The following is a 22828-nucleotide window of genomic DNA, read 5'->3' as shown; positions in this document are numbered from 1 at the left end:
GGAGACTTAGCATTTAAAGTAAATCATATAGTTTAGTCATCCAATCAGGATGTTTGGGTAGCATCTTAGAATTGGCCACTCATTTTCTGCTTAAATATCATTTTTTTTCGACAATCTCTTTCACTTTTGGACAGAGTTGATAACCAGAAAATTCCAGCTCATATTTTTCTCTGATTTCCAAGTATTCATTCTTTTTAACATTGTTTCTTGGCTAACCAAAAAAAAAAAAAAAATGTATTCTTTCTTCAGTATGACAGTTCTTCAAATATATTCCTTTATGCATTCACAAATTTTAAATGAGGACATACTATATCACGTAGACAGAATTAATTGAACAATACATGTTCTCTACATAAAGGAAATTATATTCCACAGAAAGTTAATATGAACAACAATATTTTGAGTAAACATGTAAAGAATGCCCTATAAGAACAACGTGGTCTATCATTATCTTGCACATTTTCTCTCTTCTCCAAGCAAGTAGTGTGCATACTCTAGGTCTTGCATGTCTGATATTACCTTTTTTGAGCATTCACCCTAATAAATTTTATTCATGTCTCTATTATGTAAGCACAGTTATTTATGACAATGAGATGAAATTTATAAATTATGCACATGTAGAGACTATAAAATAATATAAAGTATAGAGAAGTTCTGACATTCTTTTCTCAAAGGAAAAAAAAATTATTATATTGCTTAGGCAAAAAATTATATTCCACCAACTCTCATGCAAAATGATGAATATTTCAATTTGACTATTTTTTCTGTCCTGTTCACTGGTTTCCATGCAAAATTAAGGATGAGAGCATGCATCTGCCATTCTTTGCCGGCAGATGTCATTTTAGATGTGTCAAGTTCCTGAGTTACCTTCTTAATTGTGACTACTAACTGATTATAGTGATTTTAGGAACATTCTGATTGATAATAAAAGCATAGCTTTCTTGGTTGTCGCACGCTACGAGACCACACTTGCAATCCTTCCTACAAGTGTGACATGAAATCAGTTTCTTCAGTCTTTCTGTTGATCATGTAAGTCACTTAGTATCCGATAAGGTACTCTTTTATGGTAAAACTAGGTAGAACAAATTTTATTCTATAACATATCCCTTAATAACACACTAGTGTGTTGATAATATTCTTCCTATAAGTGATATACTTATAGGATATAAGGATATATAGGATAGTATAGGATAGTACTCAAGTGAAGAACATTTTTTAAATGTATTGATTATTTCATTTAACTATAACTTATGGAGCACCTATCAGAGACCTGAAACTGCTTTTCACATTAGGAGTGTACCTAAGAACAGATATCCACAATTTAAACTGCTTTTCTCCAGTTGTGTCGATTACTTTTTAATATTTACTTATATAAGATCAGTCCTACTTCTGGCACTTGTCAGAAATGTGAAACTTTGATTTTAAAGTTGTATTTCAAAGTGTCAAATATTCTACTTTGGTAATTTAACAGATTAAAAAATTTACTAAAAACCAACTGTTACATAATTGCATAAGAAAATTATAAAAATACTAAATAACCCTTGATTCATATCAACAAAAGCATTTTAATTTTACCAATTACAATAATATTCAGTAGTTTCTATGAGTCACGTAGTTAAAGTTCAGTTTTCCTTTTTTTTTAAGGTTGGCTAGAAAACTCTTGTCAATACTTGTCATGGTTAAAATTATGTAATTATATACATGACAATTCCTGGATTTTAAAAAAAAAAATTTTTAAAGACTTTGTTGTAGGTGCTTTTATGTATTTACAAACAACACGAACTACCTGCATACCTATGAAAATTTAAAGACTGTTTGGTCTATATTACATTGTCCACTAATAAATAGTTTCTTCAAATTCTTCAATTGGCATCTATGACATTGAGATTTTACCTTGTTTTAATCTATATTTTGAGAGTTATTTAATGTACTAAAATTACGAATTTGAAGAAATAAAACTATATCATAGATAATGAAAATACACATTGTAATTACCTGTCAGTTAAAAGGATTCACTAATGATATTTTAAATTAATAAAGTAATTTTTAGAAATAGTATATAATAAACCAAAACCACCCTGAATACAATGTTATGACTAAAAAGTGCTTAAAACCTTAAAACATGTATTGGAAATCTAACATTTCTTAAAGACATTTAAAATGATTAACCATTATCATGTTTATTTTCCTCAGTTTTATTAACTCTATATACTTGCAAAATACTTTCATGTAATTGCATATCCACTTTATAATGAAGAATAAGACAAAAATTAAAGTTAAATCATGTCTAAAAATTCATTGTTAAGATTCTAAAATTATTGACTGGAGCAATATATTCTTCTTAGAATATGTTACAGCAAAATATGAATCAATTACTAGTCTATGAGTCTTAGAAAACTCAATTTGAAAACATAAGAAATATGAGAAAAATACCAATAACATGAATGTTTGAGGAATTCTCTGAACGTAAACCATTTTAGATATATGGCCCACAAATTTGAAGTGAAGCACCATTCATCAGACTCAATGATTAAGTTTCTACATAATTTTAAACCAAGTTTTGTGGGTTTGTTCCAAGAAGTTTTTCTTGTCCCAAGTCTATTTTCTGTTTACCTTTAGATTTTCTAGTGGCCAGTATGATAATTAAACTCATGCTCACTTTCATCCAAAGCACTTGAATTAGAAACTAAAAAGAAGTGGATTTGGGATAGGGGATAACTTTTGGAAATACAGCCTAAAAATGTTAAAATTTCAATGTCCAATTAGCCTTCCCCTAAATAGGAATTGGGGTGATTGTATAAGTCAGGTATAAAATGCTGGTTTTTTTGGGAGGGATATTAAAATAGTCTGATGATCCCTGAGATATCAACATATTTAAACCTCTTTAGATATTCTACTAACTACTATTAATATATTCACCACACAAGTTTAAGGTTTTCATAAGATATTTTATTAACAGCTGTGTGAACAGTAACTTTGACTACAGAAATCCTAGGAATGTATAGGTGGCTTGAATTAGGAACTTCAGCATTTTGATTCTTATGAAAATAATTTCATCCACAATTTAAACTGCTTTTTTCCAGTTGTGTCGATTACTTTTTAGTATTTACTTATATAAGATCAGTCCTACTTCTGGCACTTGTCAGAAATGTGAAACTTTGATTTTAAAGTTGTATTTCAAAGTGTCAGATATTCTACTTTGGTAATTTAACAGATTAAAAAATTTACTAAAAACCAACTGTTACATAATTGCATAAGAAAATTACAAAAATACTAAATAACCCTTGGTTCATATCAACAAAAGCATTTTAATTTTACCAATTACAATAATATTCAGTAGTTTCTATGAGTCATGTAGTTAAAGTTCAGTTTTCCTTTTTTTTTAAAGTTGGCTAGAAAACTTGTTAATACTTGTCATGGTTAAAATTATGTAATTATATACATGACAAATTCTAATTATGAATTTCACTAATAGATTTTAAAGCTGGGCAGCCAAATATGCTGAAAATATAATCCCACCTGGACTCTAAAGGTCACAAACATAAAATATCAGAGTTTTAAAGAGAAATATCACACAAAATTTAATGTTCAAATTTAAAATAAACTCATAGACCAGGAATATCAAAATTAACATTTCAAGTTCTCGTGTCTGCAAATATTTGACTTTACTAGATGTGTGTCTCAGTCCCACTAGCAGATTCATTTTTGTACGTGATTTAAATAGTTGTAAACTTAGATGTACCCCAATCAGTCTAGTGAATAGTTTTCTTTTGCTAGATATATTGTTACATTTTTAAAACACCTTATCTCTATCTGCATCCCTAGCAATAAGAATTAGGTTTTGCAACTGGTGTCACTTTTTGTAAAGACAGCATGTTTCTGGTCTGGAGAACCTAACGAAGGAGGCAGGTATGAAGACTTAAGAGCCAAGCAGAAGCTGAGACTGGATTCTTGCACCACACTTAGGAGCTGGAGGGGATGACCCAGGAGAAGTAGGGAGCTCATAGAACAGTATTACTAGAAGGGAAACAGTAGAGCATCCTCCATTGGAGCATAGTCATGACTGTTTTTCAATTACAGACTAACATATATGAATTTGCAATAAACACAATAAACATTCCATGATAATAATTAATGTATCAAATAAATCACCAATAATGTGTTTTCGTCTATTAGATTGGCTATAACTAAAAAAATGAAGAAAAAAATTAGTATATTCTTTTAAGGAAAAATGCCCATAACTGACATAGCAGTTCAGCCTCGATTGTGTCTTCTTGAAAAATATTTTCATATGCTTATCCAATACCATTCAAGCAATTATTAATTGCACTATTGCTTATGAAAAATTATTAGAAAATAAATTTAAATAAATAAAAAAGAACAGTAAAATAACTTATTATATTTGTATGCATCCACTAAAAATACTGAGACAAAGATGTATATACAAGCATATAAGATTTTTCCAAACATTGTGATGTAAAAGGAAAGGTATCATAACAATACATATGTTAGAGTGGGATACCTTTATTAAAGGGCTTTAGTTCACTAATATATTTTCCTATACATTACATGACTTATAATGAAGATATGTATTATTCCTATCAAAATAATTTCTTAATTTTTATTAAGATTTAATATAAAGTATGAAAATCATTTACTTTTTCTAGGATTTCAAAAATGAGATAGTATTTAACTATATAAATAAAAATTTGAATTGTAAGACTGTGATATATACCCTCACTCCTATTTTAATGTGAGATTACGTCATAAGATGGAAGTGATTATTCCCCAAACTTCTTATAAAAACTTTTAATTCATTTTCTTAATCTTCAACAAAATTTAGCATGTGTTCTGTGTTGGACAGTTTCACAAACTTCTGGAAACCCAAACACAGGAAACCAATTTATTATGTATGTTACAGTTCAGTGAGGGGAGAAGGCTCTATCTGATCATCTTCTGGCTAACCACACTCCTCACCTTATCCTACTGGTGAATGGGGTAGTAGGGACTAGAAATGCCTGGCCTAGCTCCCTCCCCCCCCATCTCTCCCACTGTGTACCCCCAAATCTGAGATAAGACTTTATGGTGAGTAAGTAATAAGGTTAGCTTGGCAGGCCATGCTCTTGTGGAAGAAACCTGCTATTTTAGGGAATGTTTCTATGATAAGACATGAACCACACATAAACAATAACCTTTAGGGTCATGTAGACATGAATTATAAAAATAATATATTTATATCTATCTCTTTTGTTATTCTTTGTCCTTAGTATCTGCTAGGAAAACAAAATATGCATTTATTGATCTCTCTTGGGCAAAGCAATTATATGTTGCTTAATTAAGTAGATAGTCTTAAAATATTTTGCTCTAAATTTCATGGGAATTATTTTATTTTCAGTCTATGTTTTCACAGATTTCTACAGTGAAGTTTAACTAAAATAACAGGGTAATAAATACTCGGATAACTTCCTTCATTTATTCTATCTACAACTGAATTGACCCTTGATTTTTCCTGTAAAAAGTTTGAAAATCTCAACAATATTTTTGTCAACTAAAGTTTCTTCCCCACATTTCTACACCACAAATTACTGGATAAACCTGTAGATCTGCCTGTCTTCTGGATTGTCTAGTTAGTTCTAAGAATCTCAGAAAATCCAAGATTCAACTGAGGATTAAATAGGGGAAAGGATGCACTTTATATTTAACTTCCTTGAATGGAGAGTACAGGGACACAAACATTGTATGCCAATTAGATTTCTTCAGTTACCTAGGAAATATTTTGTTTTAGAAAAATAGAACCAGTGAGGAATAAGTAAATGAAGAGAATGTAGTTGTTAATACTGATTTGTAGAAAATGAATTGATTGACTGATTTAATTTCTATAACAACTTAGAACACAAAAACTAGGGTAGAATTCTCATTAGTTCTTAATTAATATGTAGCAAATTAAATCTTTGTAAAAAGAAGGAATTGATTTGAACTATTTATACCTTAGATAAGAAATATGAGAAATCAGCTTATATTAAAGATTATAATGCATGATCTAATAATAACATAATAATCTCAAATTACATATGACCAACACAAATGTATATTTTGTTTTGGAATAAAAACAAAACAAAATGTGTTTATTCTTGTGTTTGAACACATATAGAATTCTAGATACAGGTTAGGTTGCAAAGGATTTGAGTCACAGTAATACCCAAATAAAAATCTTCCTGAAAAATATTCACTGAGGGATTGTATTGGCTAATGTGTATAAGAAAATAACAGTGTGCATTTTCAATATATGCTCAATAAATTGAATTTTCTCTCTGGGCATTTAAAAATAAACACTAGATATTTAACAGAGATTTGATAAAGGCTGACTTGACAGCTATTGTTTTTGCAAAAATTCTAGTATAAAAGTGCAGTTTTAATATCTAGAAAACATGAAAATTAATTTCACCTCTGCTCTTTATGTGACATGAAATCTCATGGTTCAATTTCCTTATGTGAACAAAGAAACTAAAGATGGTTCCTGTAATGGTTTGGATATGTGGTGTCTTCTAAAAACTCATGCACAAGACAATGTAAGTATATTCATAGGTGAAATGATTTGATTATGAGAGTTGTAACCTAATTAGTGGATTGATCCACTGATAGGGATTAATTGGACATTGACTGTAGGCAGGTAAGGTGTGACTGGAGGAGCTAGATCACTGTGAGTATGACTTTGGGGTTTTTGTTTATTTTGTCTCTAGTGAGCTCTCCGCTTCCTTGTTACCATGTCTTGAGCAGTTTTCCTCCACCATACCCTTCTGCCAAGATGTTCTGCCTCATCTCTTGCCCAGAGCTCTGGAGTCAGCCAGTCATGGACTAACCCTCTGAAAGCATGAGCCAAATAAACTTTTCCTCTGCTATTTTGTTCTTGTCAAATCCTTTGATCATAGTGATGAAAAAGTTGACTAAACAGTACCCATGTCCACATCTTATTCCTTGCACTTACTGTGAGATGCAGAGATAGGCACATGCAATAACTGAATACACACAATATTACATGCAATATTATAGGTTTAATAAATTCAAAGACCATTTTTGTAGTTTTGTTGTTATTATTTTGTACCTCTAAGCATCCTTGGAAAACAAACATGGAGTATCATCAAATGCTAATTGTAGAGATCCAGAAAGTATTACCTGGCAGTGATTTTCTTGATGTTTTTTCCTTCTAAATGAAGGCTTTACCACTAGTAGTAAATTGAATATTCAAATTATATATTACCTGATTTCAGTGTAAGAATTTCCCATACTTTATCAGAAGAAAGAACATACAAAAGAGATGAAATGAGAAATGTAAGATGATGTAAAGGACTAATTTTATTCTTCTAAGAGGCTGTCAGGTGCTAAACAAAGGAAAGTAATATTGCAAAAAATGGAAAGGCATATAAAATCAGATTATCCCCTGTGAAGTCACTGCTCTTTCACACTGTCCACAGTGTGACAATCACTTGATTATTTGAAGACTGGGATAAAAGGAAAACATTTAATACAGAAACATGAAACAGTGACTCTCCCTTTGATTTACAAGAGAGATTCTACATATTTTAACATAAGGCCCACAGATGGTTATAACTTGTAAGAATGGATCACTTACCATGTCACTAGGACTTTCTGATTTTCCATTCTTCATACAAACTAGTATTAAAAATACCATTATTCAATGCCAGAACAACACTTCTGTAAATATTTATTGGTAACTTTTGAAAGATTTAAGTGGGAATCTCCAATGTTAGGCAAAGGGTTTTAAGCATTTTATTTAAAATAGCTTTTGGAATTTCTTATGCAGACTGAGATTTATTTAAAAATAGATTCATATGGTATTTTATCATTTCATTCCAAAAACCCACTCTGAAATACCCTCAATTGCAATACCCTCAATTTCAACTTTTGTAGCACAATTCTGGAGGAACAGGCTTGGTAATGCAGGGTGTCCTGGAAGATGCTCACCTCCTCAGTCTCTGTTCTTTAATCCAATTAACTCCAATAATTCAGGGGGTAATCATGGAAAACATTTTATTTTCTCTTCTCCCATAACTTTTTTTTTGGGGGGGAGGGGCAGTGCCAGGGATTGAATCCAGGGCCTTGTGTTTGTGAGGCAAGCACTCTACCAACTGAGCTATATCCCCAGCCCTAACTTCTACATTTCTAAAATGTAAAAGTGGTATTATATGATCTTGAAGATCGCTTTCAAACCTGTTCCTTGGATAAACATGAATTGCTGAGATATGTTTGTGCTCTCCAGGGGGGAAAAGAAAGTCTTCTGATTTGGGAAAAGGAAAGAAAAATAAAACAAAACAAAAAAAAAACCCACTGTAATATACAATGCTAATGTTCTTTACTCCTTTTGGTTTAGAACATATCTTGAGTGAGAATTTCTGATATATTATACATCTAGATGTCATTACCATGAATTCAGTATAAAAATGTCTATTATTTGGTCTGATGGTTGTTTTTTTCTTCCTTTGGTATACAACCTGTCAGAGGAAGTAAAACTAAATTCCTTAAAGCTTTGAGGAATTATTCATGAGATGTGTGGAATTATACCACGCTAGAGATGACATTGTCAGAAAGAAACCATTCTGATGGCAAAATTTTCAGTTTGTACACAGCGGGTTTTGTTAGATTTATTTGTTCATGATTTTAAAAATGGTTGGAGGTTTTATTCAGGAATGAAATCCAATAGAGAAGAATCTTGCTCATCCTGAGATATTCAAATTTAATAGTTTTTTGCATTTTTCAGTTCACTCATTATTAAATAATCATTAGAGTATGCAAAGTAGGTGGGGATAAGTATTGACATTTTTATTTTAAAAATGAATTAGGGTCACACACCTCAAAAGTGACAGGCTTGAGACTTTCATCAAAGCATTGTGAAACCAGAAAACACGTATGAATTAAATATTGAACCCAGGAGTGGTGGAATTCTGGAGGCTGAGGCAGAAGGATCCCAAGTCCAAAGCCATCTGCAGCAACTTGATGAGGTCCTTAGCAACTTAGCAAGAGCCTTTCTCAAAATAAAAGAAAAAAGTAAAAAGGGCTAGGGATATGACTCAGTGGTTAAGTGTCCCTGGGTTTAATCCCAGGTACCAAAAAAAAAAAAAAAAGAAAAGGAAATCAGTTTCAAGAATGAGAATGAGCTGGTTACCAGTGGCACAGACCTATAATCCCAGTAACTCGGGAGGCGGAGTCAGGAGGACTGGGAGTTCAAAGCCAGCCTCAGCAGCTCAATGAGACCCTGTCTCTAAATAAAATATTTAAAAGGACTGGGTATGTGACTCAGTAGTCAAGCACCTTTGGGTTCTTTCCCCAGTACCAAAAAAAAAAAAAAAAAAAAAAAATTCAATAAGAATGAAATTGATTCTAAAAAAATCAGTTTTGGTGCCACAGTTTTTTCTTTTGTGAGTTTAATTCACTTCTAATTTTTTTTTTTTATTTCTAAAAATAAATATTTCGGACCACAAATGTAATTTTTCTTTTCTTTTTTTTTTTTTTTTGGTTCTGTGGATTGAACCAGGGAATACTTTACCTGTGAGCAACATCCCCTGCCCCTTTCATATTTTATTTAGAGACAGGTTGTTGCTAAGTTGCTTAGAACCTTGCTAAATTGCTGAAGATCGTTTTGAACTCACAATCCTCTTGCCTCAGCCTCCAGAGCCTCTGAGATTACAGGGGAACCATCATTGCACCCAGTTAAAAATATGACTTCTAAAAAAGGGACTTTAAAAAATGTGATTTTTAATAATGTGACTTTTAATAAATGAAGTTTTCTATTAAATACCACAGAAACTGGGCATTAGAAGGACTTTTTTTATATCATGACTACTATTTTTTTTTCCAAAAGACATTAGAAAAATACTTTTATAGACCAATAAATTAAATTATTTGCCATAATATTATTTTGAAATACTCAACATTGTACAGTCTACTCAGATATCTTAAAATCAGTTTATTTTCTTAGTTACTCTTATGGTTTAGATAGGAGGTGTACCCCCAAAGCTCATGTGTAAGACAATGCAAAAAAGCTTAGAGATGAACTTATTGGGTTATAAGAGAGTTTTACTCTAATCTGTTCATTTAATTCCCTGATAGGCATTAACTGAGTGGTAACATAAACAGGTAGGGTGTGGCTGAGGAGGCAGGTCATTGAGGGTCACATCTTTGAGGTATATATTTTGTTCTTGGTGACTCTGTCTCTGCTTCCGGGGGCCATGTCGTCAGTTGTTTTCATCTACCAAACCCTTCTGCCATGGTATTCTGCTCACCTAGGGTCCAGAGGAATGCAGTTGGCCTTCTATGGTCTAAAACCTCTGAAACTATGAGTACCAAAAAACTTGTTCTCCTCTAAATTTGTTACTGTAAGTTCTTTTCACCACTGCAGTGAAAAGCTGACTAAAACAGTTACAAAACCAATGTCTAAGCATTTTAGAAAAAAATAATTTACAAAGTTAGAAATAATAATGACATCCATAAGTACAACATAATGAGATGATTAAAGTGGTCAGGCATATTTCTATTTTGTTCTCCGTGTTGTTACACAATTACAGTTATAATGCACACAAAAATAGGGACCAAGTGGAAAAAAAAAGCTTACAGTTTAACACATTTATTTCATTTTTTGGAGATGCCAAGTTTTAATTAATCATTTTTATATTTTATGATATTCAGATTTTTTCCATTATAAAATAATGTATCCCTTGTACTTATAGTTCTTTCTATAAAGGTTGAGATGGAATTTCTTCAAGGGAAGTCAGAACTTCATGAGATTTCAATATTATCTTGTAAATGTATTTTTGATAAAATATGCTGAATTTTGGTACAACATCAGACTAAGTTTCATTAAGCTAAAATGTGAAAAAAATTCATAGTTGGTAAATCATTATGCACTAACTTAGCTTAAATTCATCAGTTACTTGGTAAAAGACAGACACTCCATTCTTACATTTTTTTAATACTTTTATTTTACTTATTTACTTTAATATGGTGCTGAGATTTGAGCCCAGTGTGTCACACATGAGAGGTAAGCACTCCACCACTGAGTCACAAGCCCAGCCCCCATTCTTCCATCTTGCAAGGAATTTCAACTACTATTCACCCATCTATAGACGAGACCATTGTGGCACTGTAGGGTGAGGATAAGGTACAAAGGAAAGATTATTTTAAAGTCTTTATCTCTGAGTGGTAAGACCCTTCTGTTACTTCCTTTGCATCAGTCACAATTATAATACACAAAAGATTCGATAATTCTTGAAAAAACAAGTCATCCTAGAGCAATGACTTAAGAGATACTGATACTTAAGAAAAACTTGCACTTGAATTCAAATATAAAATAGTATACTTCTTGCTAACACTAGGGAGTAAGAATTAATTGAAGCAAAGGCAAATGAGTTTTCTTAGAATTATACTTTTCTTGCATTATACACAAAGTTAAATTACTCATCGCTTGTGCAGAGGGAGTAAAGACATTTTCAGGCTTTAGCTAAACCAATGTACCTTTTAGTCACACAGTCTTATAATGTTCTTGAAAACATGCCTCAGTAAACAAGAGAGCAATATACATTTTGGAACCAGGAGGTTCAACTGAGGACAATAGCAATAAGACATTCCTGATTAACAATTGCACACTTTACCTTAAGAGTACTACAACTAGATTTGATCAGGGGAAAGAGAGAGGTGAAATCTTTCTTTTAAAAAAATTTAAAAAAGATAACTGAGTAAATTTAGAACATTTCCATTTAGAACCGTTAACAATAAGTATTTTCTCCTACTTTTCAACAGCATAGAAGTAGGTGCATGAGAAATGAAGCAAATGAAAAAATGTTAATGTCAATTGTGGGAAATATAAAAATTTCCACAAGAAAGAAAATGTAATCAAACTGTCTTAGCACTGAGGATATTTTACATAACATGAATACTATCAAGTTAAGCACAAATTGTAATGTAGATGACATTAAAAGTGAAAAATATGAAAAAATTGACCTAGAGAAGAGAAATAAAATTACATCCCCAAAGGTTATGAAAGATCACAAAATAAATCAATGTAACACCTGGATTGAGCTATGAAGCTTTATTCATGTACTAGTAGTTCCGGGTTTACATAGAATTTCTCAAAAAACATAAATTAATAAAAATTTTAAAATAGTAGATCGTTTTAAGATTATAGAATGCTACCACCTCTTTCCTGCATACTTCTTGGATTCTGACCTGAGTCATGTAAATGAGCAGAGTGATCACTAATTGGGTCAAACACATCCTTCATTTTCACATCATGGTGTAGATTATTTTCTATTCTTTGTTTCAGTGAATCATTGCACCTGAGTTTTCACCTGAAGGAGAAAACATTATTTTAATACAAATAGATTAAAATTAAAAGCTACTCTTTTCATACTTTGTATTTATACAATTATAGCAAATGTAAGTGAATTTGGGGGGAATAAGAAAGTAGCTTCTAGACTGAAAGTAACTATAAGAAAAACCTTAATATATGTATAGAGAAACTGTAATTATAAAAGCAAGAATAATGACTATAAAAGAAATAGATTTTTGTTTATCACATAAAACACAGTGGGTAATCCTTGCTTTAAAAAAGTTACCTTATAAAACAAGTTAACCTCATTATAATTAATAAAATATAATTAATAGAATGCATAAAATATACCTTGTGAGTATGCATACTAAAATATTATAAACTAGTTCCTCATAATGATAGCTCTATATTTAGTAAAATTTCATTAGTCTGTATATGTGTCAGCTAAATAATTTGCATACTTAAAAGTCCCTGAGTACTCATAAACATGATCAACGGTAATGCCATAGAATGAGTCTGAAAGCAAAAACATATTAAGAGAATATTATAAACCTAGTCCAAACCCCACAGGAGTATCTCTATCCCATACTGTGGAGGAGCCCCATCTTTGTCAGAGTTTGCAATCTCACTTTCCCAATGAAAAATATTGTTTATTTGAAACTGGGCTAATTAAATATGGATTTCAGCTTTGCAAACATAGTGTTTCCCGCATCTTAACACAATTTCATGTGCTACAGAGTTAGGGAGAGAAGGAGGGAGGGGAACAGAAAGAAGATAAGTGTCAAAATTTTGTCATAAAAATTTTAAATAAAGAACCCTTCATCCTTCTGTAGGTATAGCTTAATGTGCCATTTTATATTTGGATAAGTTCCCAGGACTTGAGAATTAACATAGTGAAGCATAAGCATATGTGCTTCTTCAGAAGAGAAAGCTAAAGGAAATCACCTAATCAAGACTGTTTTCAATGATTTGATGCTTAACAGTTTTCAAAATTGTTAGGAATTTATTAGTATCACAGTGCTGTAAAAAGGGAACATAGAATTGAAAGGATAATCAGAATTAAAATTAACACATTCTAATGAAGCCAGTTGATTACTTCCACATTTACAAATTTATTGAGCATTTACTATGTTACGGAAGCAGTTTTCAACTCTTTAGTTAGGGCACTGAACAAAATCAGAACAATTCTTGACCTCCTAGAGCTCGTAGTCTCTCTGGTAATTACTCTATGGTATCTAAACAGTAGCTGCTAAAATGCACAAAAACAGTAATTCCTGATAAATATTTTGAGACTAAATCAATAAACTTTGGGGCTAATGCAGATTGTCCATTATAAAGCAAAATTCCTAAATCTGAACTTAAGTTGTCTTAATCAACTGGTAAGATATGAGTTATTATTGACTTATTTTATGTGAATTTTATTCTTAATTATCTGATTCCTAATTCACTTAATTAAATATTCATGAAAAGTTGTAAATATAATTTTTATCTGGGAGGATGGATTGAGAACAGCCCAGGCAACACAGAGAGATCCTATCTCAAAAAAAAAATAAATAAAATAATGAGCTATATGCTAATAATTATGTTCATATGTTTACATTTTTCCTTCGTCATTCAAGGTGCTCAGAAATAATTTTAATTTCAGAAAACATAGTAGTCAAGATTCTGAAAACAATTCCCTTCTTATTGAAAATTTTGGTAATAATTGACACCAAATTGAACAAAATAAATAAAATAAAATTATAGGTCAATGCAAAAATAGTATTGAATATAGTTACATTAAAAAGTACAATAATAAGTGGATGATGACACATAATGGGGGTGGGAAGGGTTAGTGTTGGGGTTGGAGTTGGGTTTAGGGAGGGGGGCAGGAATGGAGGAAGGAAGGACTGTATAGATGGAGGGGAAGGGTCGGAGGGGAGGGGGGGAAGGGAAAAAATGGCAGAATGAATCAAACAACATTACCCTATGTAAATTTATGATTACACAAATGGTATGCCTTTACGCCATGTACAAATAGAAAAACAACATGTATCCCATTTGTTTACAATAAAAAGAAAAAAAAAAAAAAAAAAAAAAAAAAAGTACAATACAAATTTTAAAAACTGAGTTTAAAGAATTGCTGTATTTTCAGATAAATATACAGGTATTTTTTCAATTACAAGAGAAACTTCTTAAATTATTCATCCAAGGCAATGGATGGAGATGTATAACGTTGATGTGGTACGAAACATTAACCCCAAGTTCTTGCTTATGATAGGCAAGGACTCTACCACTGAGAGAAGTACCACTGTATTTTAATACAAAGGATACACTTTCCCTGTGCTCCAAATCCTACTCCATTTTGGTGTTTCATTTCCCCCTTTTCACTCTGTGTTTGTTTATAAATGAGAAGCTCTACCTTGATTTGATCTAGGAAGATAAATGCTTCTTTAGCTATGTTAATATCCAACATCCTGCCCTTCCCACATTTTTAAAATTTCTAATCAATTGTAAGCTGTTATATGATACTTCTGTGGATGACTTGTGCACAGAGTATGACTCATTTGACAAAACACTCAAGACCAACATCATTTGAACTCATTAATAGCGTAATAAATTAGTTGAGTTCATTGTTAAAGATTTTGAATAACTTGGCCAGTCATGGTGGCACGTGCCTATAATCTCAGAGGCTTGGGAGGCTGAGGCAGGAGGATGGCGAGTTAAAAACCAACCTCAGCAAGAGCAAATGCTAAGCAACTCAGTGAGAACCTGTCTCTAAATAAAATATAAAAAACATAGAGTTGGGGATGTGGCTTAGTGATGAAGTGCCCCTGAGTTCAATGCTCCTAATTGCCCAGAGCAAAAAAAAAAAAAAAAAAAATGATTTTGGATAACTAAACAATATCAGATTTCTACCAAAGTCTTTACTTTGTCTAGGTTGTATTTTCATCACAGTGGACCAGTGACAGATATTTCATGATCATGGACTACAGTTTACATAACACTATTATAGATGACTTCTTTCTGATTTTGTATCCCTTTGGCTCATTTTTACCTCTGGGCTATATGGAGTTTGAATTCTACATGTATCACATTCTATGCATTTTGTGGTCCTCGAGAAAGCAGGGGAGATGTTTCAGGAAGTTTCATCTGACATTAATCCTATACTGACTACTCTATTTTTGAGAGTAGCTTACTTTACCTGAGAGTTTATGACAGTTTGTTTAATTTGTCCAGGATTGTAGTCTAATAGAGATATTAATCGCACAAAATTATTTTAATATAGAGGATCATCATCTTTATTGTTATCTAACAGCAAGTCTCCAACTTTAAGCGTCTATCTCAGTCAACAGTCTCCAGTTTTAAGTATCTATCCCAATCAGTTATTATACTATCATCTGGCAGTTGAGAGAAAATATAAGGATTCATACCAAATTTACTTTTCCATAAGTTTGAACGTATGGTGACTATAGGGATTTTGTAATTTCACATGATGGCTTCTGAGAAGCAGAGTTGGGAACATGAGCTCTCTCAATAATAGTTGCAATTTTATTTTTGTCTTTTGCTACTATTTTCTGAGGTTTATGGGACTTGAATGAAATCCACACTTTCATTATCATTTGGATTATTCTTATTTTTTGAGATGGCCTCTCCATATTGTTACTCAAGCTGGCCTAAAACTAATGAGGTCAAGGAATCCTCCTGGTGAAGATACTGAAAAACATTCTTAAAATGATAACAAAAGATTTAGAATATTATACACATTTATTTGGAAAAAGAAGTGGCAGGATTTGAGAGCATTAACTCCAATTTTGAAACAAGTTCTACTGTAGGTAAAATGCCATCAAACAGCATCATATGATACAGGAAAAACTTTCCCGAAAGAAAGTTTTTGATGTAAAAATTTCTTTGTCTTATTTTAAGCAATTGCCACATTCCACCCAAACTCCAGCATCACCTCTCTCATCAATCAGTCATTAAAATTGACCAAGACCCACCACCAGCAAAAAGATTATGACTCAATGAAGACTAAGATGGTAGTTAGCAATTTTTGACAAGAAAATATTTTTAGGTTAAGGCATGTACATTGTTTTTTAGACATATGCTTTTGCATACTAAATAGGCTACAACATACTATAAACACAAATTTTATGTACAGTAATAAAGAAAAATATTATCAAAGGGGTAATATATCATCAACAAGTGGAATTTATTCCTGGAATTCAAGAATCGTTTAATATACACAAACTGATAAATATAACAACTTGACAGAATGATGAACAAAAAACAAAAATAATCATCTTAACTAATGCAGAAAAATACTTGACAAAAGTTGACACCCTTACAATATATTAAAAAAAGACAGTCAAATAGGAATAAAAGGAAACTCTCAGCATTATAAGTAACATGTGAAAAACCCATAGCAATCATAATCAATTGTGAAAAACTGAATACTTTTAAGATTAGGGACACGTTAAGAGTGCCTGCTTTTTCTGTTTTTGTTCAACAAAATACTGGAAATCCTAGACAGAGTTATTAGGCAAAGTGGGATGGGGGCTAGGAATGAGTCAACAAAGTTTCAAAAGGAAAGTAAAATGATATGTTCACAATTGGTATGACTTTATATAAGAAAAATCATAAGAATTCCTACCCCCACCAAAATCTATTAGAACTAATAAAAGAGTCTGGCAATATTACAGGATACACAGCATGCACAAATCAGCAACACTTCTATACATAAATAATAATACAAAAAGAAAATTAAGAAAACTTCATTTATGATAACCCCTAAAAGAATCAGATATTTAGACATTTACAAAAGAAGTGAAAGACTTTATAATAAAAACTATAAAACATTTCTGAAAGAAAATAAAGAAGACTTAAATAAATGAAAAGACATCATGGATTGGAAGACCTAATATTGTTAAGATGCCAACACTACACAAAGAAATCAATAGATTTAAAAAACTATCAAATCTCATTTTTTCATAAATAGAAAAATTCACCATAAAATTCATATGAAATCTCAAGCCACCCTGAATATCCAAAGCAATCCTGACAAACACTGATGACCTGCTAAAAAAACCATAAGGAATAAAAACAAAGGTGAACTGTGCACACCTGTATATATATTTATCTATATGTATATTTTTTCTTTATTATACATATACAACAAAAACACATAAACATATATATGTGTTTATTTTTTTTAAATTTATATTATATGGTAATACTATGCCAGGTACTGGGGATACAAGAAAAAGACAAGGCCCTAAACTTAAAGAATTCAGATTTTTTCCATCTAGTGCTATAATTTGTACTAGAATATGATCTTTGAGTGACTTGCAGATGTTTGGTTTAATTGCCAAATCATCTTCAGCAACAGCTTAGAGTTTTCCACATGTGCCTTCACCCTCCTTGTTTTGCCAAGAATTGGATTAAGATTGGTCACTGAGTTCAAAAGAAAATCTGTATATTTTCCTCTGTTTTAGATAACATTTCCTTCAGTAAAAATGTTTGACGCATATAAGGTGCATGTGTGTGTGTGTGTGTGTGTGTGTCTGTATTGGGGGAACAAAATAAAGTAACAAACATTTTAACTCCAACACTTTCCTTCTAATTTAGATGGGATTCTCTTGATGTCTGAAATTATGCAGAAATGTCAGGGACACAGGATTCAGTACTTAAAAAGCCTTGAACTGCCATAGTCTCACCAAGAATATGAGCCTCCAAGAATAAAGTAGAGATCATTCGCGGAATTATATAGTATCAGATTGGTACAGGGAACACAATTAACTATATTTTTTTAAGCCATGATCAATTGGCCAGTTTCTTGTTTATAAAGTCACCTTGCTTTAACCAAAGAGAAAGAATTTAATTAATGGAAAGTCTCATAGGTCTTTAAGTGTTTTTTTCTGATAATTGAATTAATGTAATTAAAATAGAGAAAGTACATGATTCTACATAGCATCATGTTATGATATAGAAGTAGCTAATGTTGATAAATCCATGAATGAAAATCAATTAAAATAAGACCAATTGTGAGCTACTGAGAATAACTGGTCAAAACTTAGAGAATTTATTGTGTACAGTGATAGTTAGGATGCTCTATTTAGTTATTTGAGTGCCTTCTCTCTCCCATTTCTCTGTTTTTCTCTTTCTGTTTTTCTGATTGATCATTCATCACATTATTAGCACAGCAGTAACCCTGAGTATCACCTCCCTATGCAATATTAATGTGACCCAGTGCTTTGCAAATTGAACACTCTATGGAAATTTGTTATAGCTCTCAGAACAGCATGAATGTGATTTAAGTCTCCTTTGCACAAAAACATCCAGAATTAGGATTCATTTATAGCTTAATCTTTTATATATTGCTTACACGTCCACATTAAGCATATTTTGTTCTAAAACCAAAACAATTAGACAGAAAATACTAATTTGGCCATGCTTTTCATTTCTATTTTTCTGCAATGCCAACTCCAAATGATGATTTGCAAGTCATTTCCATGTTTTAACCTCTTTGAATAGCCATGCTCATGATTAGGGATGTATAATATCAGGCGTGCTCAACAACGGCAGCCTGTACGCCAAGAGAGAGAACTGTTTTCCTAACAGATGCCAACACATTGTGTGCCACATATATTCACAATCGCCAAGAAGCCTTTCTAAATGACTTCTTGTAATCTCTCTGCAGGCTATGTTTCTAATTTATAAGAAATTTGCTTAATAGCTATGGATCTCCCTCAAACTTTCTGTTTCTCAAGCATGAAATTAGTACAGAGATTATTTTGTGAAGTTCAGAGAGCATCCCTTTTTATTCACCATATTCTGAGAAGCAGTGCATTCATTTCCTAATCCTTGTTAATCTGTCATTTTGTAATGTTAAAGTAAAAGAGCAGGTGATGCTGGCAAAGCAGTAATAAATGTTCATTTTAAAATACCCTATGTCTCTTCTCAGCTTGTTAATCATGGAATAAACACTATCAATTTTAAGTACTGCATAAGAAAGATGATTCAGACATTTTCTTGTTATTAGGCAGCGTTTTCCAGGGAGTCACATAAATACTTTAAATGATAGGAAGGCACAGATTACAACAAAGACAGGTATATTTTTTCCCCCTCTTAATAACAAGATGACCTTAAGTGAAACAAAAAGTTTTAGTTACACCTGGGTGTGTAAGATGGGGCTAAAATGTTCCTAAAGGAGAATACATAGTTTGAAATAAAAATCCTTCACATGGAAATATGATAACAAAAATTTGTTTAATATCTTGTATTGGGTTGAGGGAAAGCAGACTGCTGGGTTAAATGTTGGTGTGAAGAATTCTGTTTGCATTCATTGATATTACTTTGTATTGCATAATCTAATTTGAGAACATCATAATCCAATTTGAGAAAAATCATTTATCATTATTTAATTTTGGTGAGAATTGATTTATCTATTTTGTGTTGTTGCTTATGTTACAGGGTCTATTTAAGAAATCATTGTCAGATTCATGGTTGTGAATATTTGACTCTGTTTCTTCTTCCAAGTGTTTTATATTGCTAAAACTTAAATATTGGTATTAAGTTCATTTTCACTTAATTTTTGCTACTTATTCTAGAAGCACTTGCACAAAATGGACAGCAAGAGCAGGCCAGTGGCATCAGAAGATGAAACCATCTGGATGGTCTCCAACTAGAGACCATTCTCAGTGTTTGGGAGCTTGCCTTCTCCTTTTATACCTCTAGTCCATCCAGGTCAGTTGCCAACTATTTCCTTCATAAAGGATACTTAAGCTACTTTTCTAAGGGTAAACATTGTTTGAAGTTTCATGAAATTTGCATCTTTGCTCTTGTGGTTTTATTTCCAGAGCAAGCAGGGACTTTAGGTCCCATTATCATAGAGATCCAGTAATCTCCAGGTCAGGGTTGAAAATTCCCAGGCCAAGTTGAATCATATTCTAAGTGACACATAATAGAATCCCACATGATATCTTAGTGGGCTTTATTCTCATAATTTAACTTAACAATCACAATATGTCCCTTATGATATGTTACACAAACCTATCAAATTAATGCTGTCTGTGAATTCTTCTTTAAGTCATTGGTTGGTTGTCCATCAAATTCTGATTTTTGTGAGTTTTCCTTCTGTGATCAATTTCTAATTTTATCGCACTGTGGTTTCAGGAATTACTTTGTACAATTTTATTCTCATTAAAATTAATTTTGGTAATTGTACTCTCAAATTATCTATCCTGGAAGATGTTCCTGTGCACTTGAAAAAGGGTGTATTCCTCTGTTGCTGGGTAGAGTGTTATCTACTGGTGAGGTCTGATTTACTGGTTTAAAGTGCCACTCAACTCTCATCCTTCTTTGATTTTTTTGACTGGTTGTCTCATAATTATCGGGAGTAAGGTATTATAGTCACCAACTATTATTGTTATATTGTTTAGTGACCCTTTCAATGCACTTTTTTACTTTATTTTCAAGTCTTGTTGTTAGATGTGTGTATGTCTATATGATTACATCAATTTGAAGGTTTTAGCCTTTTATCAGTATAGAATGTCCTTCTTTATATATTCTAAACTTTATCTAATTAAAATCTATTTTGTCTGAATATTGTATAACCACCTCAGGTCACTTTTGGTTTCATTTTTTATGGAATATACTTTTCCAGATTTTTGTTTTTGATTTTTTTTTATCTTTGTATCTAGAGAAAGTCTCATGTATACACAAAAAAGATGGTCCTTGCACTTTACAATGCAATATGCAAATCTCTATCTTTATTTGAATACTTTAGGCCCTTTACATTTAAAATAATTATTACTGAGGAAGGAATTAATTTTACCATGTTGCAATTTGTTTCCTGCATATTTTATGTTCTTCAATTCTTCCAGGTTTATTTTTGTACTTAGTTGAATTTTGTAGTTTGTCATTTTCATTCCTGTCTTCTTTTTTATTGCAATTGGCCATTAAAATTTTTTGGCAATTACAATCCATACTTATAACAATGTAGTTTGTGTAATACAAATTTTGTTTTAATGGTATGTAAAAACTCTACTCCTTTTACATCTCTCTCCCTTCATCTTTATTGTTACTTTCAAGTAGTAGATATTTTTACAGTGTGTACCCATTAATGAGGATTACAGTTATTGCTTAATGCATTTGCTGTTAAATCACATAAAAAGAGGAATTACAAACCAAAAATACAATAATATCAACTGAATATTCATTTGCATAATTACCTTTCCCAGTGTTCTTTTTTCTTCATGCCTGTGACTTACCATCTAGTGTCCTTTTATTTCAGACTCTAAGACTCCCTTTAGCATATCTTGTAATGGTCTATTAGAAATGAACTCCTTTAGCTCTTGCTTATCTGGGATGTTTTAATTTCTCCTTCATTTTATAAAGGAAAGTTTTACCAGACATTAAATTTGTTTGACAGGTTATGTTATTTTCTATTACTTAGATACTCTGTCCCACTGCCTTCTGGACTCAGCAGTTTCTAATGATACAACAGTTGTTCATACTATGGAAAATCCTGAGTATCTATTGAGTATCTTCTCTTTTGATGCTTTTAAGATTCTCTTTGTCTTGGGGTTTTGATATTTTGAAAATATCAAATATCGATATTTCTGGACTTCTGTTTGGAGTTCATTGTGCTTCTTAGACTTTTTTTTTTTTTTTCATGACTTTCATCAGATTTGGGAATTGCTGGTAATTATTCCCTAAAATATTTTTCCCTTTTCCCTATCTCTTCTCTTTAGAATCTTATGATGCATATGTTGGTATCATTGACAGTATCCCACAGGTCCATCAAAAACTATTTTTCTCCAATTTTTCATTGTAGGTCTTCTTGGATTTTCTCCCGCCTGAGGTTTGGCTACTGTTACTTGTTAAGGGATTTACTAATACATTTGTAATGTGACTTCAATCTATTTTTGCAGTTTGAATTTCTTGGGTGTAGACACTGACATTTCCCTCCTATTATCCTTACTTACTATGAGACATGACTCAGATTTCCTTACATGACACAGATTTCCTTTGGATCTACACTGCCTCCCACAACCACCCTGTGCCAAAAAATGGTTATGCCTATTTAAATGTTCAGAGAGTTACTGCTAGGGAAGTCACTGGATCTGGAAGGAGTCAAACAAGAATAAGTGGGCAGGAGTCTGCCTTTGGTCATTTCAGGAGTCACCAGATTGATCAAAACTCACAATCCTAAGCTTTAAGAAAAAAAAACCTTGCTAACCCATTGAAACACCAGACAACACACAAATGCAGGCTAACATTTTCTGTTTGCTGGGAGGGGGTGAGAAATAAGGGAGAACAGTTAGTTCAAATATTTTTTTTTTCTATAAAAGTTCAAAAGCTGATTGACCTCTTCATTTTTTGAAAAATTTTATTTGTTCTTTTTAGTTATTCATGACAGTGGAATGTATTTTGACATATCATACATAAGTCTCTTCTTTGTTTAAGCAATTCCCAATCACTGAAAGTATCCAATCAAATTCCAGG

Source organism: Sciurus carolinensis, chromosome 14, assembly GCF_902686445.1.
Source record: "Sciurus carolinensis chromosome 14, mSciCar1.2, whole genome shotgun sequence".
NCBI lineage: Eukaryota > Metazoa > Chordata > Mammalia > Rodentia > Sciuridae > Sciurus > Sciurus carolinensis.
This window is presented reverse-complemented; position numbering follows the sequence as displayed.